The sequence below is a fragment of the Notamacropus eugenii genome, chromosome 4, assembly GCF_028372415.1.
Source record: "Notamacropus eugenii isolate mMacEug1 chromosome 4, mMacEug1.pri_v2, whole genome shotgun sequence".
Taxonomy (NCBI): Eukaryota; Metazoa; Chordata; class Mammalia; order Diprotodontia; family Macropodidae; genus Notamacropus; species Notamacropus eugenii.
Window position 1 is genome coordinate 315,693,676 of NC_092875.1, and position 27,703 is coordinate 315,721,378.

Here is a 27,703-nt window from a genome sequence, read left to right on the forward strand (position 1 = left end):
TGGTTTCTCATAAAGTCATTAGCTTCATTCTATTCCATTCAATTCTGCTTTTTAAGGCATTGTCCTCTACACTGGCTTTTTGGATCTCTTTTGCCATCTGAGTTAGTCTATTTTTAAGGTGTTATTTTCTTCAGTATTTTTTGGTTCCCTTTTAGCAAGCATTTAACTCATTTTTCATGAATTTCTTGAATCACTCTCATTTCTCCTTCCAATTTTTCCTCTACTTTTCTTACTTGATTTTCAAAATCATTTTTGAGCTCTTCTATGACCTGGGACCAATTCATATTTTTCTTGGAGGCTTTGGATGTAGGAGCTTTGACTTTGTTGTCTTCTTCTGTTTGTATACTTCAGTCTTCCTTGTCACGAAAATAAATTATATAGTCTGATTCTTTTTTTGATTTTTGCTCATTTCCCCAGCCATTTATTTGACTTTTGAGCTCTTTATCAAGGTAGATCTCTGCTTCCAGTTGGTGTGGCGTATACTGTCAACTGCACTGTCCCCTCCATAACCTGTCAGCCTAGGACTCCAATAAGAATTGTTGCTACAACTGCTGTGGCTGTCAAAGTCTTCTCTGCCCCTCCAGCCACCCTGGAGCTGGGGATAGACCGCTCTACTCTCTCACACTAGTCCTACAAGTTTTGTTTTGTTTTTTTTTCCCACTGACCTTTCAATTTGACTTAAGTGTTTTGGGATTGTAAAGTAGGGAAACCACAGTGGCCAGAGATTCATTCCCCCCCCCAAGTCTACTCAGGTCCCATTTGTGCTGGCATAGACTACAGGACTGTGCTCTGCTCCCAGTATGGTGGAATAAATGCTTCTAGTTCACTTTCCAGGCTGTCTTGGGCTGGAGATTTGCTTCACCCCATCATTCTGTGGGTTCTGAAGATTCAGAATTTGTTTAGAGTCATTTTTATACCTATTTGGCTGGATTTGGGGGGGAGAAATGTAGTGGTCCCCTGCTTTTACTCTGCTATCTTGGCTCTGGCCCCCTTGTCATTTTTCCTATACTTCTTCCTATTGATTTCACCATATTTGTGGCACCAGCAATCAGTCTTCCATAGTCAAAATTATGATAATTTTTTAGACTCATTTCTTTCTTTCACCTATCCAGTCTAATTAGTTTCTGTGTCCTATTATTTCTATGCACACTTTGATTCTCAGAACTATTCCTTGTTTTCTATTTTCATTACCACTACCTCAGTCCAAACTCTCCGTGCAGCCTGCTGTCATAGGCCTTCCTAATAGCACTTCCTACCATCTATCTTTTGCCTCCAACTTCTCCATCACAGCATTATGAATTGATCTTCCTTATGCATAAATTTGTTTAAAACACTTAGCTCTTTATAGCTTTATGAATACAGTTCAAATTTTTTGCCTGCCCATCTAAAACTCATCAGAGTTCTAATGCCACAGAGTTTTTCTAGGCCAAGATCAGATGACTACCCTCTGTGTACTCTATTCTAGCAAAATTCACCTACTATAGCCTAGACACACACTGACATTTCCTTTCATGATTTTGTCCACACTTTTCCCTTTTCCTGGAAAAACCTTTCTTCCCTGCTTCATATGTTAAAAACCTATCTATTGTTTCAAGTCCAACTCATATTTTGTTTTTGTTATTGTTATTTGTCCTTCATTCTGGAAGAAAGTCAATGACATCAGGAGAATAATGTTTTAACTTGTAAGTGAGTTGGACTTAAGTGAGGCAGGGCTGTGAAGTGAGGTAATTCCCATAACCAATGAAGATAAACATCTTCTCTGCAATTTAAATTCTTAAAGTGTTGTAAGGGATTACTAAGAGGTAGGTGATTTTCCAGGGTCACACCCCCAGTATAGATATCAGAGCTGGACTTGGATCCACATCTTCCCAGTTCAGAGGCTCACTTTCTATCTAGAGTATCATGCTGATGTTCATTATTTTTGATATTTTTTGGATTGTATTTTATGGCATTTTAGTTATTTACGCATTATTAATGTTATTGGTTATTTACTTATGTATTATTTATGTATTCATCATTCAATTCCGATCAATTCATTAAACATTTATTGAGTGCCTACTACAATATGTCATGGGTATTATTCTAGGTACTTCAGAGAGGAATACATTTTTTTTTAAGAAAAACAGTTCTTGCTATTAAAAAACTTATTTTCTCCTAGTGAAGAGATGTCTTGCTGGTATTTCTTTTTCTTTTTCTTTTTTTTTAACTTGTGTGACTTTCAAGACCAGATAGAGTACTTCAGTACAGCATTTCCAGGCCTTGGTCTCTTTCTAAGCCTTGAAACAAAAGAGATAGGAAGTAAGGGTAGCAAGAAAACAAACAGGGAACTTCACCTAAGAGGCCTCTTCACTCATATAGTTTTCACTCACTCTTCAAAACCACTGACAGATGTACCTCATTTAGGCACTATGGTAGAAAGGAAAACAATGTGAAACCTAGATTATAATAGTATCTGACAGCCTCTGAATGAGCTTGGCAAAACTGTTTTTACCTTGATGAACCTCTGTTTTCTTGCATGCTAAATGGAGATGATATTTGTGCAATCTACTTCATAAGGTTTTGACCAGAAAAATGTCTTTATAAATCCTAAAATGCTACAGAAATGTGTCCATTGTTATTAAAATTTAATTTATTTCAACTAAAATTTCCTGGATTTGAATCTCAGCTCTGCTAATGACTAGTTCTATGACCTTGGTGAAGTCAATTAACTTCTCTTTCTTCATTGGTAAAATGAGTGTATTGAACAAATTGAAAAAAAAAAGAGAGACAAAGTCCCTTTTACCATTTGATCCCATGGTCTTTCCTATAGCTCTGGAAGGCCCTCATACGTCTAACTGTTCTCTAACCTTCGTTATTTTAGAAACCCATCTCTCCATCATATCTTAATCACTAGACCATAGTTTAACTTTGATGTGTCTCTACTTTTGTCCAGAGTAGCCAATTAACTTCTTTTTTGTATTTAATTTACTCTCCTTTCTATTCTTACCTGTTCTTAACTCCAGATTGAATTAGTGAAGGAGAATGAGGATTATTTAAGAGGTAACAGAAGAGCTAAGATCATTTGGACTTACAGAAACCAAAGGAGGAGAGAATATCTAGGAAGAGAGAGTGAAATTTCTAATTGCTCATCCTACTTTCCTCAGATCCCACTGATCTGATATCCTTTTTCTTACCTCATATTTTCCTTTCTGCTTAAGCTCTCTGATAATCCCATTATCATTTTCTCCCATCCAGCTCCAAAATAAAATCAATGAATCAGTAATCAAGCATTTTATTAATCACCTATTTATTATATGCTATTCACTGAACTAAGAAATAGAAATATATATGCAAAGAATGAAATCATCCTATTCAAAGATATCTTATATACTAATGGTTGGTTGGCTGATTGTTGTAGCTTGTCTTCAAAGAGGACCAAAATGAAATCACCATGATAAAGTGAAATTTCAGTGTGTCCGACTGTGGCTGATCAGACCAATACTAGCTTGGAATGCTCTACCACAGATTGGGCACAGATAATCCCTGTGAGTATTTGAGGTGGATATCCCAAATTTGCACATCCTGTGTTTACTTTGTGCTGTCTCAATTTTGCTTTGCTCAAAGAGCACAGTACCTTTCTGATGTGGGCCCACCATGCTGAGTGGTCCTGTGCCAGTGTCTCCCATGTTACACAGTCAAATCCAAACTTCTTGAGAGAGAGCTTGAGAGTGTCATTATATCGCTTCTTCTGACCACCAGGTGATTGCCGGCCCCATGCAAGTTCTCCATAAAATAGTCTTTTTGGTAAGCATACATTTTGCATTCGAACAATGGGGCCAGACCATCAGAGTTGCACTCTCTGAAGTATAGTTTGAATGCTTGGCAGTTCAACTCGAGCAAGGACTTCAGTGTCTGGTACCTTATCCTGTCAGGTGATCCTCAGAATCTTCCTAAGACAATTCAGATGGAAGCGATTCAATTTCCTGGCATGGTGCTGGTATCCATGATGTCCATATTTCACAAGTGTACAGTAATGAGCTCAACAACTCTGTAGACCTTCAGTTTGGTAGTCAACCTAATACCTCTTTTCTCCCAAACTTTTCTTTGGAGCCTCCCAAACACTGAGCTAGTTCCGACAATGTGTGTATCAGCCTCATTATCGTTGTGTACATCCCTGGAAAGTACACCATCAAAGTAAGTGAACTTATCCACAGCATTCAGAACTTCTCCATCTGTTATAACTAAGGGTTTCACATATGGATGGTATGGTGGTGGCTGATGGAGCACCTGTGTTTTCTTGGTGTTAATTATTAGGCCAAAATTAACACAGGCAGCAGAGAATTGATCCATACTTTGTTGCATCTCAGCTTCAGAGACTGTATTGAGTGCACAATCATCAGCAAGCAGAAAATCATGCACCAATACTCCCTCCACTTTGGCCTCAGTTTGTAGCCTTTTCAAATTGAAGAACTTACCATCAATACAGTAGTTGACCATGATGCCATGTTCATCCTCATTGAATACATTTGACAACATGGCTGAAAACATCATTCTAAAAAGCATGTAAGCAAGCACACAGATCTGTTTCACTCCACTGGTGACTGGGAAGTCACAAGAGCATTGTCCATTATCCAGAACTTGGGCAAACATACCATCATGAAACTGGCATGCAATATGGATGAACTTCTCTGGGTAACCAAATTTTGACATAAAGTCATAAACCCTCATGACTAACAGTCCGATATATAACAAGGCCTATAAGCTAACAGTAGAGACAACAAGTACATACAATATGTAAGATAATAGAGCAAGTGTATATAATATATAATAATATGAACAAATACAAATCTTTACAATATAGTTGAACAAAAGATACTTTGGGGCTTTAGTTTGATAGTTTGACATTAACATTTGCTGGATCAGGAGAAATATGATAGAGAGGATTTTACCTGAAGTATGTGTTAAAGAAAAAGAGACAGACATATGAAAGGGAGTTTATTCCAGGATGTGGAATAGACAGTTCAAAATTTCCCACTGATCCAGGACATGGCAAAGAAAAGTCCAGTTTAGATCACAGAGTCTACCTGGGAGAGTAATGTCCAAAGAGGCTGGAAAGATAGGATAGGGCTAGGTTGTGTAAAGCTTTTAAAAGCTAAAGAGAGAATTTTATGTTTGATCCTAGAGACAATAGGAAGTATCTACAATTGATTGAGTAGGGGAGTCAAATGGAAAGGTATGCACAAGAGGAAAATCACTTTGGTAATGGTGTATACCAATGGAAAGGAATAGTGAGAGACTTGAGGTAGGCAGAAGAACTAGAAGGCTTTTGCCATGAACCAATGGGAAGTGATGAGAGCCTGAAGAAACTTGTTCATTGTGTGAATGAAGGAGATGGGTCAGATGCAAGAATTCTTGCGAAAAGAAAAATGGCAAGACTTGGCAACCAAGTGGATATGTGGAGTGAGGGCAAGTCAAACTACTGCAAAGTTATAAACCTGGGAGACTGGACATTACCTTCTACAGAAATTGTTTTTGAATGGGGGAAAATGTTATGAACATGAAGACAGCAGGAAAACAGAAGAGATTGCAGAAGAACTCTTTGAGACTCCTTTTTCCTAATTTATTTATTTATTTTTAGTGTTCAACGTTCACTGGGACATTTTTTAACACAGGATTTTGACAGAGATGAAGATTACTTATCACTGAATGATGACCTAATAGTGTTCCTCAACACCAGTACTTTCTGCTGATAGCCTCCTAAGCCTTTGACTCCCAGTAAGCCAATGAAATAATGTTGCCTCAGCTAATAGTTTGTATAACATAATTTGCTGCAAATTATCTAATTTGCTTTTTGATTTGTGAATGTAATTTTTCCTACTTAATTGTGATTAAATAGGTTATATAACTTGTCTCCCGTGGCAGGGAAGATGCCCTGAGGTAGCAGGATAACTATGCATCTGGGATTAAAATGTAGCTTCTATTTGCAGTTTATTGTTATCGCCTTGGTTTTTCTTTTCTTTGGTGAATATTAGAAATAAGCACTTGAAATAATAGTTGTGGCATTTGAGAATGAAAGATCATGTAGCCAAAGTCACAGAATCTTAGGGGAGGAAGAGATCTCAGAGATCATCTAGTGAAACCTATTCCTGAACATGAATCTACTTATAACCATAAGAAATAATCAGCCAGATCAAAAATTAATTAATGAATTAATTCTCAATCAACTAGCATTTGTTAATGATCTAACATGCCCTAGACACTGTGCCTTAAGGGATGGAGAGACAAATAAGTACACAAAGTAGTACCTGCTGTCAAAAAGCTAACAATCTGATGGTTAGAGACCATGCAGGCAACCATGACATTTACAACATAAACAGGGTAGTGTCAGAGGGAAAATACTAAGATTAAGACTGAGAAAGGTATCTTGTAGAAAGTGAGATTTTTTTTATTGAAGAAGGCAGAGAAACTAAGAGGCAGAAATGAAGAGGGATAGTGTTCCAGACATGAAGGACAGATAACAAAAATATTTGAAGCCTGAAGATGGATTGTGTGTACATTTATTAAGTATATACTATGAAACAAGCACTGTGTTTAGTGCTAGGGACACCATTAAAAAAAAAAAAAAGCAATGTAATCCCTACCCTCATCCTAAAGGAATTAATATGTAGGAGACAACATTTTTTAAAATCATTGACGAAGAGAAGGGTTTATGGTCTAGGAAGTCACAATGATGATGAGTAGAATAATTGGTCAAATTGTCTTTTGTATTATGTTTTGCTTTGTTTTGTTTTATGGCTTCTCCCATTCATTTAAATTCTTCTATGCAACATGTATTTAATAGGAATGTACATGTAAAACCTGTGTAAGATTGAATGCCATCTCAGAGAGGAAGTGGGGAGGGAGGAGGAAATGAGGGGAAGGGAGGGGAAAAAATCTAAGATATATGGAAGTGATTGTTGAGCACTGAAAACAAATAAAATAATTTAATTTAAAAAGAAGAGTCAACCCAATATGGTGAACCTTTAATAAAATCTGGTTATTCTTCGACTGGAAAAAAAAGAATAATCATCCAACTTCTTGAATTATTCCTTTCAGATGAAATTGTAGTACTATTTTGATTGTCAGTGAGTTTAAAAAAAATATTAAGCATCTACTGTGCACCTGGCACTGTGCTAAGCATGGAGGAAGCATACAAAAAAGAAAGACAATCTCTGTCTTTGAGGAACTTAGAATCTGGTAGAAGACGAAGAGCAAAAAAAAAGTCAAAAAGCAATATAATGTGTGAGAGTAAGAGGAGGAGGGCACTCGGGGAGATAGCACTGCAGACGCCATTATCTTCTGTGTTTCTCTAAGGCATCAACCTATGTTGGCTGGTGTTTCTCTTGCTCTTAAACCTACAGATTGTCTCCCCATTTAATCTAAGAAAATGGAGATTGAGCAGCCAGAAGAAACCTTCCCCAATACTGAAACCAATGGTGAATTTGGTAAGCGCCCTGCTGAAGATATGGAAGGGAGCAGGCCTTTAAAAGATTTAGAAACACTGACAAGATGGTTGAACTGCGCTTTTTGTTTCAAAGCAAGAATGCTGGATCGGTGATTGGGAAAGGAGGCAAAAATATTAAAGCACTTCATACAGATTACAATGCAAGTGTTTCAGTCCCAGACAGCAGTGGTCCCAAGAGCATATTGAGTATCAGTGCAGATATTGAAACAACTGGAGAAATTCTGAAGAAAATCATCCCTACCTTGGAAGAGGGCCTACAGTTGCCCTCACCCACTGCAACCAGCCAGCTTCCTCTCAAATCTGATGCTGTGGAATGCTTAAATTACCAACACTATAAAGGAAGCCACTTTGATTGTAAGTTAAGACTGTTGATTCACCAGAGTTTGGCAGGAAGAATTATTAGGGTCAAATGTGCTAAAATCAAGGAACTTCAAGAGAACACTCAGACAACTATCAAGCTTTTCCAGGAATGCTGTCCTCATTCTACAGATATTGGGGGAAAGCCTGATAGGTTGTGGAGTGCATAAAGATCATACTGGATCTTATATCTGAGTCTTCCATAAAATGACGTGCACAACCCTATTATCCCAATTTCTATGATGAAACCTCTGACTATGGTGGTTTCACAATGATGCTTGATGATTCGCCGAGGATGTCCTGTCGGATTTCCCATGCGGGGAAGAGGAGGCTTTGATGGAATCAAAACCAGGTCATGGTGGGCATCCTATGCCCCCATCTAGAAGAGATTATGATGACATGAGCCCTTGCAGAGGAACCCCTCCACCTCCTCCTGGATGTGGCAGCAGGGGTGGTAGCAGAGCTCGAAATCTTTCTTTTTCTCCACCACCACCACCACCTAGAAGAGGAGATCTTATGGCTTATGACAGAAGAGGAAGACCCAGTGACTATTATGGTGGCATGGTTGGTTTCAGTGCTGATGAGACCTGGGACTCTGCAATAGATACATGGAGTCCTTCCTAATAGTAGATGGCTTATGAACCACAGGTTGAGTACTATGAGTTTATGGGTGGTTCTAGATATGATTATTGCTATGCAGGGGGCTGTGACTCATACAGTGATCTTGGTGGACCCATTATTACAACACAAGTAACTATTCCCAAAGATTTGGCTGGTTCTATTATCTGTAAAGATGGTCAGAGAATCTAACAAATACATCATGAGTTTGGAGCATAATCAAAATTGATGAGCCTTTGGAAGGATCTGAGGATCGAATTATTACCATTACAGGAGCACAGGACCAGATACAGAATGCACAGTATTTACTGCAAAACAATGTGAAGCAGTATGCAGATGTTGAAGGATTCTATTGCAAGATATTTTTTTTCTTTTTTATAGTGTGAAGCAGTATTCTGGAAAGTGTTTCAAGACTAGTGAAGAACTGAAGGAGTCCTGCATCTTTTTTTTTCTCTGCTTCTGTTTACAAAGCCAACATTCCTCTGCTTCATAGGTGTTCTGCATTTGAGGTGTAGTGAAATCTTTGCTGTTCACCAGATGTTATGTCTTAGTTCCTTACAAACAGGGTGGTGGGGGAAGAGGATGCAAAACTAACATTGAAACTTTGAAACAGCAGCAGAGAGAGTGAATTTTATTTTTGTTCATTGTGGTGGTAAAAAAATAATAATAATATTTTTCCCCTCCTGTAACTATTGTGAACACTTTTCTTTGTGGCCACTGTAATTTGGGGGGGTGGGGACAGGAGAGAAAGAGTATCAATAGTCCACATGTCCCTGGTATCCAATCAGAGAAGTGTGCAGAATGTAATGCTCTTTATAAGAAACATTTTATGATTTTTAAAATAAATTTAGTGAACCTATTTTTGGTGGTCATTTTTAAGACATTAAATCTCAAATGGATAAATCTTTCCCCTTAGACAAAAGCAGAATTAGTTAAACACTAAGGTTTATTTTCAGCTCCTCTGTGGATATAGGCATATATTCTTGGACACATAGAAAGCAAATACTCCTGGTGACAGCTTGATGACTTGAAAGCCCATTGCTTGGGAAGGAATTGCATCACATTCATTCATGGAACAAGATGGTTTTTGCAAATGCTTGCCCCTACTTGCTGCACAATTTTTTTTTCCATTTCTGTTGTGCCCTCTGGCTCTAGAATACTAGGATAGTTTTGCTTGACAATTTATTGAAAACGTCTAGGTTATTTTTATGATCATGGCTTTCAGGTAGTCCAATAACAAGGAAGAAGACAACAAAGTCAAAGCTTCTATATTCAAAGCTCCAAGAAAACTAGGAATTGTTCTCAGGCCAAAAGGATTTTCAAAATCAGGTAAGAGAAGTAGGGGAGAAATTGGACTGAGAAATGAAAGTGATGTAAGGAAATCATGAAAAACGAAGTCAACAACTTGGCAAAGGAGACACACACACACACACACACACACACACACACAGACACACACTCAATACTGAAGAAAATAACATGTTAAAAATAGAGTGGCCCAAATGGTAAAATAAATGCAAAAAGCTAAAAGGAGAAGAAAACTTTAAAAAGCAGAATTGGCCAAATGGAAAAGAGAAATCCAAGAGCAAATGGAAGAAAATAATTTCTTGAAAATTAGAATGGAGCAAATAGAAGCTAATGGCTTTACAACAAATCAAGAAATTATAAAACAAAAACAAAAGAATAAAAAATAGAAAGACAATGTTGAATATCTCACTGAAAAACAACTGACCTGGAAAATAGATCTAGGATAGATAATTTAAAAATTAATGTACTTTGGTTAGTCAATAAGCAGGCATTTATTAAATGTTTCATATATGCCAGAAAACTCTCTCTTTTTCTTCATTGACATAACTTTTCTCAGAATTTCATTATGGAAAACCCTATGTACCCCCAACTTCTATATAATTTATTATTCATTCTTATTAATAATAATATCTGACACGTATATGTTACCTACTATGTGCCAGGCACCATATCAAATACTTTTAAAACATTTCATTTGATCATCAAAAGAATTCTGGAATATATCTCTACTTAGCATTTTGCTTCTCTATGTTTGAGGCATAATTATACAGTCACAATCTCTGTATCAGAAGTAATAATATCAGTACAGAGAGACAGTGTTCCCAGTTCCACTTGGTACTCATTAGATATGCCCACAAAGTCAATGTTACAGGTGTAACAGGTAAAAGTAAAAGAGAGAGAAGGAGACAGACAGAGAGAGAGAGAGAAGGGAGAAAATGAAAGGAAACCTAAGCTGTCACAGAGAATGGAAAAATTCAGAAAGATCATCACTATCCTACAAACATCTTTAGGAAGACTAAAGCCTCTACTCAGTACAGCAGCAGCCTTTCTTTCTCCACAGTGGTCAGCTATGACCCCTGACTCCCCAGTAACCATGTTGAAGAGACCCACAGTTGGCATTGATCTTGGCACCACTTACTCTTGTGTGGGAGTCTTCCAACATGGGAAAGTGGAGATTATTGCTAATGACCAAGGAAACAGGACCACCCCCAGCATCGCCTTCACCCACACAGAACATTTAGTTAGTGATACTGCAAAGAACCAAGTTGCAATGAACCCCACCAACACAGTTTTGATGCCAAACGTCTGACTGGTCACAGATTTGATGATGCGGTTATACAGTCAGACATGAAGCACTGGCCTTTTATGGTGGTGAATGACATAGGCAGGCCTAAGGTCCAAGTGGAGTACAAAGGGGAGATCAAAAGTTTCTATCCAGAAGAAGTTTCTTCTATGGTCTTGACCAAGATGAAAGAAATTGCTGAAGCTTACCTTGGGAAGATTGTCACAAATGCCATTGTCACAGTACCAGCCTATTTCAACAATTCCCAATATCAGGCCACTAAAGATGCTGGAATCATAGCTGGTCTCAATGTGCTCTGAATCATCATTGAGCCAACTGTTACTGCTATTGCTTATGGATTGGACAAAAAGGTTGGTACTGAGAGAAATGTGTTGATCTTTGACCTTGGAGGTGGTATTTTCAATGTCTCCATTCTTACCATTGAAGATGGCATCTTTGAGGTCATGTCCACAGCTAGGGACACCCACTTGGGTGGGGAAGACTTTGACAACCGAATGGTCAACCACTTCATTGCTGAGTTCAAGCAAAAGCACAAGAACGGCATCAGTGAGAACAAGTGGGCTGTTCACCATCTTTGCACTGCTTATGAACATGCAAAACACACCCTCTCTTCTAATCCCCAGGCCAGTATTGAGATTGACTCCCTCTACGAAGGTTTCGACTTCTATACATCAATCACTCGAGCCTGTTTTGAAGAGCTGAATGCTGATCTCTTCCATGGGACACTGGACCCTGTGGAAAAGGCCTTAAGAGATGCCAAGCTAGATAAAACACAGATGCATGACCTTTTCCTCATAGATGGTTCCACTCAAATTCCCAAAATACAGAAGCTTCTGCAAGACTTCTTCAATGGCAAGGAGCTCAACAAGAGTATCAATCCTGATGAGGCTGTCGCTTATGGTGCAGCTTTCCAGGCTGCCATTTTTTCTGGACATAAATCTGAGAATGTGCAGGACTTGTTGCTGTTGGATGTCACTCCTCTTTCCCTTGGAATTGAAACTGCTGGTTGAGTTATGACTGTTCTGACCAAACGTAATACCACCATCCCCACCAAGCAGACACAGACATTTACCACCTATTTGGACAACCAACCTGGTGTACTTATTCAGGTTTATGAAGGTGAGAGGGCAATGACAAAGGATGACAACCTGCTTGGCAACTTTGAGCTCACAGGAATCCCCCTAGCACCCAAAGGTGTTCCTCAGATTGAAGTAAAATTTGACATTGATGCAAATGGCATTCTCAATGTTTCTGCTGTGAATAAGAGCACAGGCAAAGAGAACAAGATCACCATCACCAATGATAAAGGACATCTGAGCAAGGAAGACATTGAGCGTATGGTCCAGGAGGCTGAGAAATACAAGGCTGAGGATGAGAAGCAGAGAGACAAGGTGTCTTCCAAGAATTCTCTTGAATCTTATGCTTTCAACATGAAGGCTACAGTGGAAGATGAAAAACTACAAGGCAAAATTGGTGATGCAGACAAATAGAAGATCTTTGACAAATGTAATGAAATAATCAACTGGCTGGATAAGAACTAGACTGCTGAGAAGGAAGAATTTGAGCATCAGCAGAAAGAGTTGGAGAAGGTCTGCAACCTCATCATTACCAAGGTGTACCAGAGTGCAGGGGGCATGCCAGGAGGCAGGCCTGGTAGACTCCCAGGACCCACCATTGAAGAGGTGGACTAAACAACAGAAGAAAGAGCATTCCACACAGCTTTTCCAAAAATTGAAGGACTCAAAATTTATAGCCAAGACAATAGCAGTTTAAAAGTAACCTTTAAGCTACTGTGTAAATCTGGGCATTCTAAATACTTGAATGTGTGCAGAGGGAGAGAAGTGAACAACATTGCACGTTATCAGCACTGTAAACAAGTGGAAATGCAATTCTTGTCCTGGAGAATAAAAACTATTTAAAATTAACACCATAAAAAAAAAAAAGAAGACTAAAGCTTAAACTACTAGTTGTGCCTAATTCTTCAAGACTGAGGTAAGTTCCCACATAAAGAGTCTATTTGCTTTCCAATTTCTCCCCACTTCTGTCTACTAACATATGCTATGATATACTCCATTGACTTCTTTTATTTAACATTTCCTCTGTTTGCATTACTTTGTCTCAAACATAAAGAAGCAAAAGGTTAGCTACAGATAATTTTAAATTAGAATAGAAAGTCAAACTTCTATCTGAATATTAGGATATTTGGTAACTGTAGGGATTTGGTAACTATTGTGATTTCATTGATAAGATTTGTCTGATAGAAACTTTATGAAATAAGGAAAAGTACCACCAAAGTCTTGGGTTAAAAAGATAGGTAATTTTTGTAATAAAGTATGGTTAATTAAATCGATAAAAACAAAAGGATTGGAGAGGAAAAAATGATAACTCGAAAAGTAATCACAGCCTAACCTACCCCTCATTCCATGCCCCTACACACCCACCCTGAAAGAGATAGGAGAAGACTGGATGTATTTAGGATTCGACTTTCCTCTACCTGTCCAAGAAGAGGGAGTAGAAGTGAGAGTACTACAGAAGTCTACAATTCACAGAGAAACATATTAGTATTACAGTTTATTGATTGCTTTCTTAGGTAAAGAGATCTATACCTTTGATTTCAGTCCTGGAGAAGACTCTCTCTACTAATGCAAGTTGGCAATTTGTCTCATGATACTGAGTGTTTAAGGGATCTTTTTTTTCCAGATATCAAGAAAGTATCAAAGGAAGTGAGCCTAGGTCTTCTCAACATTAAGTTTGGTTTTCTCTATATTTGCATATTAAATGAAATATATCCATATATAGATAGACTACCTTTATTCCTGATGTATATACAATATGAATGGATCTAGAGAAAGTCCTCCAGCATTTAAGCATTTTGAGGAGACTTCCTGTGAAGAATTTATAGTGGATATAGATAAGAGCTGCATGGGATAGATAAGATTAAATGCGGTACCATCTGTACATTAGTTAGAAAATATCCACATAGTACCCAGCAATATCGCTACTAGGACTGTATCCCCAAGAGATCATAAAAATGGGAAAGGGTCCCACATGTACAAAAATATTTATAGCAGCACTCTTTGTAGTTGCCAAAAACTGGAAGTCAAGGGGATGTCCATCAATTGGGGAATGGCTGAATAAATTATGGTATATGAATGTAATGGAGTACTATTGTGCCATAAGAAATGATGAACAAGAAGACTTCAGAGAGGCCTGGAAGGACTTATATGACCTGATGCTGAGTGAAAGGAGCAGAACCAGGAGAACTCTGTGCACAGCAACGACCACAGTTTGCGAGAGTTTTTTCTGGTAGACTTGGAATTTTGTAATAACACAAGAACTTCTTAAAAAAAAAAAAACCCAATGGTGGTTCTCAAGGCAAAATGCCTTCCACACTCAGAGAAAGAAATATGGAAGTCATTCGCTAAATGTAGCAGATCATGTTTGTGTATGTGTATGTTTTTGTGTATCATGTTTTGATTTGTTATATGATTTCTTTCATGTATTTTAGTTTGACTACATAGCATGACTATAGTGAAAATATACTAAATAGGAAAGTATATGTAGAACCTATACAGAATTATATGCAGTCGTGGGGAGGGAGGGGGGTAGTGGGGGATAGGTGTGGGGGGGATAAAATCTCAATTGTATGGCAGTGATTGTTAAACATTAAAAAATAAAAAAAATTAAAAAAATATGAAAAAAAAAGAAAGTATCCACATAGTAATGAAAGAATTATTAAAATTTTGAATTTAGATTTTGAAGTTTCTATAAAGTATAAATGATGTCATATTTGACTTTGAGGTCTTTTTTAGATGTCTAATTAAGTATATAAGGGTTGACTGTAAAGCAACAAAGCTAAATTACAAAAAGTTTTTAAAAACTATTCATATTTGCACATTTAAATGAGTGTTTTCTGCCCAGATTCCCATCTTTGCAAGCTAAATTAGTATTCCATCCCTTGCAGCTGTCATTGCTCAAAACATTTTGGAATTTGTCTCTTGGAACTCCATTTAGAGCCAAACTACAAGCTGCACAAGAACATCCACTTCACTTCTTCATAGTGTAACCTTTTGGATCCAAATTGGTGTTATTTATCAGATTCAACACACTTGGCTTTCAAAAAACTTTGACAGTTTCCAAAATTCTAATTCATCCTCAAAGGATGATATTGTGCCATCCATAAGGATATACAAATGGACATGCCCATGAACTCTGAAAGCAATTCCAGAAAGGAGATTTGAAAAAAAAAAGGGCTTGCAAGTAGAAACATTACTGGAATCCTACACAAATACACACACACACACACACACACACACACATACACACACACACATCTCCCAGGTGACAATTTTAAAGCTAGCAGGACTCAGTTATATGTCCCCCTCTCTTTTTTAAATCTTCTTATTTTAAAATAATTTTTCCTATAGGCATTCCCACAAAATCCAAAGAAACTGCCATCAATTCATGGAAGCCTTGAGTAAAAGAAGCTGATGAGAATTACTGTTAACTAGAGATTGTGGCAAATTCATTCAAAGCACAAGGAGTACTTCTGAACCCTATGACCTATACTGCAAATACATTTAAGAAAACATTATAACTAGCTATATTATAGTAAAAATAAACTCCAAATTCTCAAGCATATTAAACATGACACCAACAAATTAAGTAGAAAGGAGCTCAAAATTTTTGGGTACTTGTAACCAAAAGAAGATCAAACACTCTTCAGACATCTCTGCCAACATATTGATGGCTAAAGCTGCCATTTGTTGGGCTCCTTGACTTCTCATTTACCTTATGTGCCAAGACTTTTTCAAAAACGAAGAATAATATGATTACTTTAAATGTTAAGGAAATTTTCCATCATTATTCTCCAAGTAAAAACATTTATACATGCAATACATTACAACCAAAAAAGAGAAAGACCACAAAGGATTTAACTAAGGAGCACTGGGCAAAGAAAGGATGGAAAGAAACCGTGTTATATTATGTATGTATGTAAATATATGTGTGTGTATGTGTATGTACATACATATGCAATATTTATATGCATGTGTTTGTGTGTATATGTATATACACTTGTGCATATATATATAATCAATATTTAAAAATAAATTCAATGTTTATCTCCATTTTCACACACATACAATAGAAACAGAACTACATGTCTTTTTTCACATAAATAAAACTCAATCTTGTGGGCTTCTCTTTTAAATCATTAATTTTTGCTTATTGTCCCAACTAGGACATTTCATGCTATGACAGGACCAATATCTATAAGGATCTCCCCCTTCCAAAATGTGTTCATCTAATAATTCCCTAAAAGGTGAAAAAGTTAGGAATTGATTGGTTTTGGACTGGGCAAGGCTCTGACTGTACCTCCCTGGACACAGTTTCTTGTCATCCCCTGCTGGTTTTTATATTGTCTTCTAAGGGTATAAAAAGGCCCACTAATGTGTGGTTAGAACCTTTAAGATTTATTAGATGCCCCAAGACCATGTGAGTTACCACAGTCTACCATGATGATTAGACATATTTAAATATGGAGAAATGAGGAAGCAATGTCTACTTGACACAAGGGCTTCTCTATATCTGTTAAATATCTTTTCCATGTTAGAGGCAGATAAATCTACGTTTTTGTCAACTGTTCAATGTGCTTCACTTCATTTTGACATCAAACCTGAACTAACAGAATAATAGAAGAAACATTCACATTTCAATAGTGTCACATTTGATAATGTTATCTCTACCTAGAGTGTTCAATGAGAACACAATATATTGGCTTCCTGGTGCCTTAGTTTTTCTGATAAAAGAAAAAGAGCTCCTATACCTCCATGAAAGGACATCATGCAAAGGATAAACTTTAACTGAACAACAAAGAAGAGGATTCATACTTAGTTCTATCAAGAGTTGAAACAACAATTCTTTCCTCTCTTTTGACCCCCTATCTTTCCCACAGATATGTGGGACATTTTATATTTTAAGTACTCTCTTGGGATAGAGACCTTTCACCTTCTGGGCACAGATTTTCATAGTCTACATAACATAACACCAGTGAGAGGTAGATTTAGGATTTTCTTTTGTGCACAATGATTCATTGACTTCCTGGTCCCCAGTTCTAGCTCTCTAGTGGTCCAAGAACTCTTCTACTGGACCCAGAAAGTTTAGACTAGGAATTCCTCTACTGGCCCAGGATACAATCTTTTATTCTACCATTGACTCCCTTCACTATCTTTCTAAAATCCACACGTTTTCTTTGAACATTCAGGCCCCCATTCAAGGGATTATAATTGGAGTATACAAATAATCCTGCACACCTCTCTCTCTCTCTCTCTCTCTCTCTCTCTCTCTCTCTCTCTCTCTCTCTCCTCTCCTATTACCCTTATTTAATGGTCAAATCCAAAAGTATAACTCATATTAATGAAAACCAGCCATTATTTTGATGATCACCTCATTCTAGGGTAAATTGCCATCTGTACATTTGTCATTAAAGCACTTAACCTAATGTTAAAAAGCCAGTTAGGGCAAGGTGAGTCCATACATTATGAAAGAGTCAGACTTGTTAATACCTAATAAAATTTTCATCAATGTGGGGAAATGATGACTCAAAATAATGTGTGGGTGAACTCATTACATTGAAAATATTAATTGGATAAATAGAGTTCAGCCCAATGGCCCAATTCTTTATCATTAGCAACTAAAGAAATTAAAAATTATATCAGATTTTAAGTCAGGGATTCTTAACAAGAAGTCTGTGATATACATACACATATACATATGTATATGCATAGATACGTGTGAGTATATATGGAAAGAGAGGGAGAGAATTGTATTTCAACATAATATGTTTCCTTTGTAATGTATTTTATATATTTAAATACAGTGTTCTATGAAGAAGTCCATAGACTTAGCGAGAATGCCAAAATGTTCCATGACATATGTATGCAAACAAAGAAAATGACATTTTTTTATTTCTTTTCTAGATTTATGAACCAGCTGAATTATTCAGACTCTCAGTAATTTCATGCTAGTAATTTGGTTGCTTAAGAGGAGGGCAAAACACTGTTTCCTTCCATGTAGTTACTTTTGGATGCATTGCATTAATGAAATGGGACCCCAATGGTTAGAATCAAATACATTAAGAAAACTAGTACTGTGTGTATAATTTGAATATTGACTCTCCACCATGTAGCAAGTCTTTATAAATTGGACTTGAGGCATATTATTACAATAAATTAAAACTTTATTTTGTACTAATTGTATGCACTAAAATGGTAAATAATACACTCAGATGAAACTCTAGAGCATTAATTTCTAAATGCATCAATGGCTGAGCATTGGTTGAGCATTTGCAATAATGAATGACTAAAATTATATTTTTATTTCCATCTCCCCACATTCTTCCCTAATTAAGAAGTAAGTATTTATCAGCCTTAAAATAGAAATCAGTGCTAGGAAAGTCCAAATGGCATATTCTATACTATTATTTTAGAAAGAGGTTTGAGTTTTTAAAAATATTTATTTGTATATTTTGTTATTTATTTTGTTCATTGGAATGATGTTGTTCATCCTTTGTTTTCAAAGTGGACCAACGACATCATGGGTTGAGGTCCTTGACTTGCATATGAATTGAATTTAAGTGAGGCAGAGTTACACAAAGATATCATCCGCACTCTCTCTTCCAGAGTTATGGTAGTTTGATAGAAAGGCAAAAGTCAGGATGACTGATGATGAGCCAGGATGCAGTGGATGTTCATGGCACCTTTGATGTCTGACCAAGCTCTTAGTGCTTCGCAGACACTTTTTTAGCTGCTTTCATAGCCATTAAAACAAATTGCTCTCATCAGGCCATTCCATTCAGAAATCTTCACTTGTTAGGTGTGTATAAGATAATCAGAGAGACAAGTATGCCTGGTGTGAGGGCTTGTAGAATCCATTTCAAGACTGCTAATCCACCTGTGGTGTTTACCTCTCACCTAACAATCACCTGTGGTTTCAAGAAGCTCTAGTCTATACTGTGGTCACATCACCATCTCAGTAGATGGGCTAAATCAGGTTGGTGGTAACCAATCCACCTCAGAATGGTTAGTAAGTTAAAGGGATAATTGCCCAAGATGTTAATTGGAACATGGTCAAGGCAAAGGGTCCACTCCAAAGGTTTTCCAGCTCTATCTTTCCATTGAACCATGCTACATCTCTAATAGTAGGTACAATAGTATCTGGAAGCTTTGTCCCTAACTACATAGTTCCAGGTCACAGATCCAAGGAAGATTGAGGCAGGAACCTGACCCCAGGGTTGATGTAGAGGAGCTTGGATCTTAGCTATGTACCCAGCCAAGAACAAGTTTGAAGCAAACTGTTGCTGTGTAGCTCTGATTGCCAGAGAAGAGCAGGGATTCAGTTCTAGTCTCCAGTCCAAGTGAAAGTCTGAAATGAAATAACCAGGGCAGGAAAATTGAACCTGCAGTTCCATCACTTTGACCCTACAAACCCTTACAAAGGATAAGATCAGGAGCAGTTAGTCTACTGAAACTTAAACCTAGGGATAAGCTGACAGGCCTAAACTTGGGTTAGGAACTTGCTGAGCTCATACTAAGAGCAGGGCAAAGTAGAATTTGAAAGAATCTATCAGTCACCTCCTGAAAGAAATCTCCAAATTCCCAAATGAAAACTCCCAGAAAGATAGCTAAAATCCAAAACTTGTAGTTCAAAGGAAAATTATTAGGCAGAAAGAAAAAAATGGATCTTAGAGGAGAAATGAATCATTAATGACATAGAGGACTTCCAAGAATTCCTGATAAACATATCATAGTGGAATAGAAAATATGATATACAAACAAAAGAGTCAAGAAAATCATTAAAAAGTAAATATGAGTGAGAAATCATAAGGGACTCAACAAGGTTAAATTGTTTACCTTCTTATATGGGGATAAGATACATGTATACCCTCAGAATCCTGTGAGCATTAATGGTGAGAGAGGAAGTATGATTAGATTGAAGGGTTAGGAGTGATCTCTTCTTTTTGAATGGCCTTAAAAGAAGCATGAAAATGGAGATGAGAAGGAATACACTATGGGAGGTAAGGCTAGAAGAAGAATGAAGAAATTTTTATGAAATGGATGAAGTTCACAAGTGGAAGTTTATACAAGAAGGAGTGGGGAGAGGATTTGAACCTTGCTCTCAATCTTAACTTGTTAAAAGTTTTTAAAAGAGGGAAAATACACACACATATATAGTTAGGTGCAGGAATACTTTTCAAAACTAGGAAACAGGAGGGAAAAGGAGAGAATAAAAGGAAAGTTCAATTAGTGAAGGAATTAGTCAGAAGGCAAACAAATTTTTAAAAAGAAGACCAAAAACTAAGAGAATGAATACATAAAAGAATAAGAGGGAGGGAAATATACAATTAATAATCATAACTGTGAATGTGATGAACTTACCCACAAAATAGAAAAGTGTAGAAGAATGAATTACAAACCAGAATCTAAAAATATATTGTTTACAAGAAACACACTTTAAAGAGAAAGATACATGAAAAGGTGAAAAAAGGAACTGGAACACAATATAATATGTTTCTACCAAAGCTAAGAAATGCAGAGGTAGCAAATACAATCTCAGAATAAAAGGATAGCAAAAAAAAAAAAAAGACATAATTAAAGAAGTAAACAGGAAAACTTCATGTTGCTGAAAGGTATCATCAACAATTAATATCAATAATATATGTGTATTTGTGCCTGTGTGTGTATGTGTGTGTGTGTGTGTGTGTGTGTGTGTGTGTTAAATGGCATGGTATCTAAATTCTTAAAGGAAAATTTAAATGAATTATAAGAAGAAATAGATAGTAAAAGTATAGTAATGGAGATTCTCAAATTATCCTTTCTAATCATAAATATACCTAACCAAAAAACAAAAAAGAAATGTAGGACCTCAATAAAATTTTAGAATATTGGACATAATAGATTTCTGGAAAATATTGAATGGGAATAGAAAGGAATATGCCTATTTTCAGCAATACATTGAACCTGTATAAAAATTAAGCATGTATTAAGGCATAAAATGTAAAAAAAAAGAACAGAAAGGCAGAAATGTTTTATGTGTAATAATGAAATAAAAATTATAGTCAGTAAACAGCCTTTTGAAGCAAAGATTTAAAAGTTACTGGAAGCTAAATAATTTAATCCTAAATAATGGAGGGAGAGTCAAAGATCAATTCATGGAAAAAAATTGATATTTCCTAATAGATAATGAAAACAATGAGACACAGAGCCAAAAGGTTTTGGATGAGGTCAAATCAATACTTAGGGCAAAAAGTGTATCACAACACTTTCATCAATGAAGGAGACAAAGAGCATATTGATGAATTCAGCATGCAACTAAAAAAGTATTAGAAAATCAACAAATTAAAAGCTTTCATTTAAAAACCAAAATAGTTACCCTGAAAATCAAAGGAGAGATTAACAAAATTGAAAGCAAAAATAAAGTCTGAAACATTGGACTAAAAACTAAAAGGAGCTAGTTTTTTTTTTTTTTTTAAATAAAACAGTAAAATAGAAAAACCATTAAGTAACTTTAAAAAATAAGAAAACTCAATTATTAATTCCTCCTACCTGAATAAAGTACTCCACTTAGACCCAGCATCTTCAGGCAGATCTCCTTCTTCAAAAGTGTCTAAAATTAGCTTCCCTGTACTCCATTCCCCTTAGGCTTCTTTTGTCTATAAAGTAACAATTATTGTAGTAGAAAACATATGTGCAAATGCTTGTGGTTCTGTTTAATGCCTGTTTTCTGTGCCTTGTTAACAGTGGCCTTCTGTCTCAAGAAGGCTATTCTAACATTGGAAATGTCCGTCATTGTAGCATAAAAAAGAGAGAGCTATTTGTGAATTAAAGCAGTTTTTCAATGCATCATGAATCACTGTGTGAGTTTCCTGGCCCTGTTACCTTTGCCAATGTGGTAAAAACAATGAGGTGGGGATTGGAAGGAGGTACGTAATTGCTTTATTTCAATAAATCAGTTCCTTGTTTTATTTGTTGCCAGGCCTAGAGGCCTGAGGGCTACCCGAGTCTTCTTACCTTACCTCTCGCAGGTCTTCGGCTGTCCAAACCAGATAGTCGTATGAGAGAAGAGACCTCCCAGAGCCGAACAAGGGTTAAGCTTTTATTCAGGGTTCTGGTTACAAGTGCAGGGGAATTCTTCCTTAGGAGGGAGTGAGGAATCTCCCAGGGAGGCAAAGATCTTACAATAAGAGATTGGAAGTAGAAGTGTAAGTGGGGAGAGAGGGGGAGGGAAGAGCGAAGAGAGGAAAAACGGAGCCTTCTGTCCTGTCTGCTCCATGCCCCTCCCGCCTAAGAGCGCTTTCAGGCTTTCCTGATCCTAATTAAGCTCTCCAGCCGCATAGTTTGCACCTGAATACCGTGCCTGTTAGATAACAATAGGTGTGCCCAGATCCGGGACAATCTCGAGGGCGGGGAGAGCTCTCTCCCATCACGTTTCTCACGGGAAGAGGCGGAAATACACGAGATTGCTCGGTCTCACTCCTCGATTCCCTGGTGTTTATGGGGGGCCTCATGAGAACTCTAAGATTTAGAAGTTCCCACCTTTACCCGCCCGAGACTGTCCACATGGAATTGAGCTTCCATCCCCAGCATCTCCCCTTTTTTGTTTTGCGCAGCGCGCACATGGCTCTAGAGCAAATAGTGGCTGGAGGCTGAGTGGATTAGGAAGGCCTTTAGCATATGAGTACCCCACAACAAGAACTTCATTTACACAGAAATCTGCAGCTAGCACAACTGACAAAGAGAGGCATCAAATAAAACAAAGATGAAGCTAAATGGCTGAATTACAACAAGGGGAAGGGCAATCACTAATTCCAAAGCATATTCTAAGAGAAGCAGCTAGTGCTGGTGCCTTACACATCACCACCTCCTCAGTCATGCAAATGGATCTCAACGGCCAAGCCTGAATGGCCAAGCCTGTTGTATTCAGGCGAAAAGTTGGTCATCTCCCGAAAAGTTGGTCTCCCCCTCCCCCCCCCCCGAGTGTCCTGGGTTTGTGATATCAAAGTCCTCCTTCAGCCGCTGAAAGGAGATGCCTAGATGGAGTGGGCAGCAATGTCAGTGGTTGGGATGAGTGCTGCTTCCTCTCTGGGCAGCAAGGTTAAAGCTGTCAGCAGCAGACTCAGGTGGTGCATGATCCTTCTCCGGGGTCTCCAGGCTCGTCGCCTCCTGCGTCTCCATCGTTTCCAATACCGGTTTCCACCTACGGATCCTTCTAATGGGAATCCACGCATCTCCTTTTCCTGTGGAGACACAAACATACCCTGGACCCCATATTAGTATCTTATACGGACCTTGCCATTTCCCTGAGGCCATATCCCTTACCATGGCCCATGTGTCCTTATTTCCAGCCTGGGTATTACTTTCCTTGCGGGGTTGTCGTGGAATAGTCACAAAATGTCTCATAGCTGGAGTAGTATGTGAATTTTTTGAGACAGCTGTATCAAGCTCTGATTGTGTTAGGCGACCTCTTCCCCTTTTTTGTTTAGCGAGGATCGCCTTTAAGGTGAGGTTGGCCCTTTCCACTATGGCCTGGCCTTGTGGATTGCAGGGGATTCCTGTAACATGTCGAATCCCTAGATCGCGGAGGAAGTGTGTAAGGGTTTGAGAAGTGTAGGCAGGACCGTTATCTGTCTTTATTTCTAAGGGTAAACCTGAAACAGAAAAACAGTGCCAAAGATGTTGAATTACTTTAGCACTTGATTCACCTGGCTGTAAAGTCACCATAAGGAATCCGGACCATGTGTCAACTGTCACATGTATGCACTGGCCCTTAAGATGGGTGACATCCATTTGCCAAATTTCATTGGGTGCCAAGCCACGAGGATTGACACCCTGGTCTAGAGGTGGGTGGAATGGGACACATTGGAGACAGCTCTTAACAATTTTTCTGGCCTGTTCTTGAGTTATCCCATATAATTTGCAGAGGGATTCTGTGGCTAGGTGAAACCTATCATGAGCCTTTTGGGCCCTTTCCTGTGATTCCACAGTGTGCCCTACAAGGTATAGTGAATTGTCTGCTATTTGATTTCCTTCAAAAATTGGTCCTGTGCCATTAGTATGTGAGCGCACATGTAAAACATAAAAAGGGTGTGTTCTGTTATTAATGGTGGTCAACAGCCGCTCACACTGTGAAAAAATATTGGACCGATAATCTACAATACAGTCCTCAATCTGTGAAATTAATAAAGATGCATACTGACTATCAGTAATAATGTTAATGGGTATGTCATTATATATTTGGAGAGCTTGGATTATAGCTTCCAACTCATTCTGTTGAGTAGAGGTGTAGGGTGTGTTAACTATATATATCTCTTGGGAAGCCGAATTATAAATAGATGCCTTGTGATGTTTTGTGGCATCTGTAAAAATGTTAGGTCCTTCTACTGGGTTTGGTGAGTACCTTTTCACTGGTGCTGGGGCCCACTGTAATAACTCTTTGAATCGGAAAGTCGAATTTGGTTTCACCTGGGCCCACTGGAGTATAGTGGCCCAAGAAACGTGATTCTGAGCTAACTCTTCTACATCTTTAGTGGTGAGTGTAACATAAAGAATTGGCTGTTTTTGGTACATGTGGGTAGCTCTTTTTACTGCCTCTAGTGCTAACCATCCTAGAAATTCCCACTTGTTTAGTAAACTGCTTCCTGTTTTACTTAAATACACCCACTCTAGGGGCTTCTCTTTTTGGTGTATGATGGCATAGGGAGGTGTGGTGGAGATAATAGATACCTCCACATCTCTTCCTGGATCCCACCGGAATGTGGTGGACTCTAAAATTGCCTCTATGGTCTTGGCTGCTTCAGGAGTCAATGTTCGTGGGGAATTTAAAGCAGAGTCTCCTGTCAATAGTGAATATAAAGGTTGCATGAGAGGTAGAGGTATAGGCACCTTTGATCTTATCCATTGGATAGCTCCTACTAGTTTCTGAGCATCATTGAGTGTTTGGATCTTTATATCCCATTTTGGGGATTCCGGCCGAATGATGGTGCCCTGTATCTGATATCCCAAATATTTGTAACTGGGTCCTCTCTGTATCTTTTCAGGAGCAATAACTAATCCTAGTCCTAGAAGGTTCCTTTCTACTGCTTGGAAACACTTCTCCAGATTCTTGAGCTGAGGTGCAGCTATAAGGATGTCATCCATATAGTGGATGATTTTGCATTGGTATTGCTGTCTGGGGCTTTCTAAGGCTTGATTAACATACCACTGGCAGATGGTGGGGCTGCAACTCATACCTTGGGGCAATACCTTCCACTGATACCTCTTTGCAGGTCCTTCGTTATTGGGGTGAGGTATTGTAAAAGCAAACCGAGGACAATCTACTTTGTTTAAAGGAATGGAAAAAAAACAATCCTGAATGTCAATGATTATAAGTGACCAACCATCCAGGATGGCATTAGGAGAAGGGAGACCTGGTTGCAGGGCTCCCATAGGCATGAGAGACTGATTTACCTTCCTTAGATCTGTAAGGAACCTGAATTTCCCGGATTTTTTCTTTATAACAAACACAGGAGCATTCCAGGGTGACTGTGATGGTTCTATATTTCCTTTTTCTAATTGCTCCTTAACCAATAGTTGGAGTGCCTGGAGTTTTTCTGGAGTCAGGGGCCATTGCTCCACCCAAATCGGGGTGTCTGACTTCCAATTCAAGGGTGGGGACTCCAGTGCAACTGCAGTGGACCTTACTAAAAATTTGATAGCCTCATCCCCAGGCGGCTCATGATGTCTCTGCCCCAGATGTTAAAACTAAGTCCTGGAATCACCAACGGCCATACGGTCCTTTGGCGATCCTCTGCCTCCCACTTTACTGGGTGCATTGTCTCTAAGGTATTTTGGCACCCTCCTATTCCCCACACTGGTCTCTGGCTTTCTTTGAGCTTCCAGTGCCGGGGTACTGAGCGACCGCTAAGGCAGGTCCTATCTGCTCCAGTATGGAGCGTGCTATAAGGAGGCGCAGAGGGAAGACACGGTATATGCTCTCCTGCATGGCCTTTCCTATCTGCTAGATGGAGCTCCGAACCTATTTTTTCTCTACACTCCTTAACTTTCTGCTTGCCAGGGTTCTCCCCTCCCCTCTCTCCGCTTCCACTCTCATTCCAATCCCGCCCTGGTCTCTCCGGGACTTCCAAAAGACTTTTAATCACACCGAATATCAGGAAATCTAAATCCTCCAGCTCCCTGGGGCATTGTTGTTCATAAGCGGTCATTTGTTCTCCGACCGCTCCCCATCTTTCTCTTGATATTCAGGTCTGCTCGAGCCAAGGAGAAACTTTCCAAATCCTTTTACAAAATTCTCGGAGGTCGTTTAACTCTATAGTGACCCCCGCCTCCCTGCATTCCCTGTAAAGTATCTCAGCCCAGACCTCCTGTTCCTCTGGCTTTATTACTGGCAATTGATTCCCCATCCCTGCCCTTTACCCATGGGTGTGGGAAGCTACTCACTCTTTCTCTCCTTCTGAATCTAGGATTCGGGACTCGCGTCTTTCACAGCCCCTTCCGGGTGTTCCCAAGCACCCAGGATATCTGCGCTCCTGTCCCTGTTTGGAATGCGCCAACTGCCAGGCCTAGAGGCCTGAGGGCTACCCGAGTCTTACCTTACCTGTCCCAGGTCTTCGGTTGGCCAAACCGGATAAACGTATGAGAGAAGAGACTTTCTGGAGTCGAACAAGGGTTAGGCTTTATTCAGGGTCCTGGTTACAAGTGCAGGGGAAGCTCTTCCTTAAGAGGGAGTGAGGAATCTCCCAAGGAGGCAAAGATCTTACAATAAGAGATTGGAAGTAGAAGTGTAAGTGGGGAGAGAGGGGGAGGGAAGAGCGAAGAGAGGAAAAACGGAGCCTTCTGTCCTGTCTGCTCCATGCCCCTCCCGCCTAAGAGCGCTTTCAGGCTTTCCTGATCCTAATTAAGCTCTCCAGCCGCATAGTTTGCACCTGAATACCATGCCTGTTAGATAACAATAGGTGTGCCCAGATCCGGGACAATCTCGAGGGCGGGGAGAGCTCTCTCCCATCACGTTTCTCACGGGAAGAGGCGGAAATACACGAGATTGCTCGGTCTCACTCCTCGATTCCCTGGTGTTTATGGGGGGCCTCATGAGAACTCTAAGATTTAGAAGTTCCCACCTTTACCCGCCCGAGACTGTCCACATGGAATTGAGCTTCCATCCCCAGCAATTTGTTAAGTCAATGGTTTGGACTTTTTTTCTTTTAATTTTCTTAATTTCTCCTTTGATTTCCAGGATTCCTATTTTGGTTTTTGATTGGGGACTTTTAATGTGGTGATTTTCTAGAGATTTTTTTTGTTAGTTGCATGGTGAATGGCTTTAAAAAGGCATTTTCTGTATCTGTTTGTATCCAAGCAAATCTACAAAATAAACAATTTACATATGCAAGTAAAATGCATATTAGGGATACACAAAAAACCCATCATAATAATATATAATGCAAAAGCTATTTATTCCCATGTCATCTCATTTTTAATCTTATTCTTTCCCAAACTGTCTTTCAGTTATATAACTAACACTTTAACCAATGTTAAATGAAATCAAAACTAGATGTGGTAGATACTCTTATGCACTCAGCTTTA

General features: G+C 38.6%; 2 pseudogenes; both read left to right on the plus strand.

Annotated features, from left to right (window-relative positions):
- Window positions 1-7,353: 7,353 nt before the first annotated feature.
- LOC140502538 (heterogeneous nuclear ribonucleoprotein K-like) lies at window positions 7,354-8,844 on the plus strand (annotated as a pseudogene).
- A 2,015-nt stretch (window positions 8,845-10,859) lies between these two features.
- Window positions 10,860-12,760, plus strand: LOC140502539 (heat shock cognate 71 kDa protein-like; annotated as a pseudogene).
- Window positions 12,761-27,703: the final 14,943 nt, after the last annotated feature.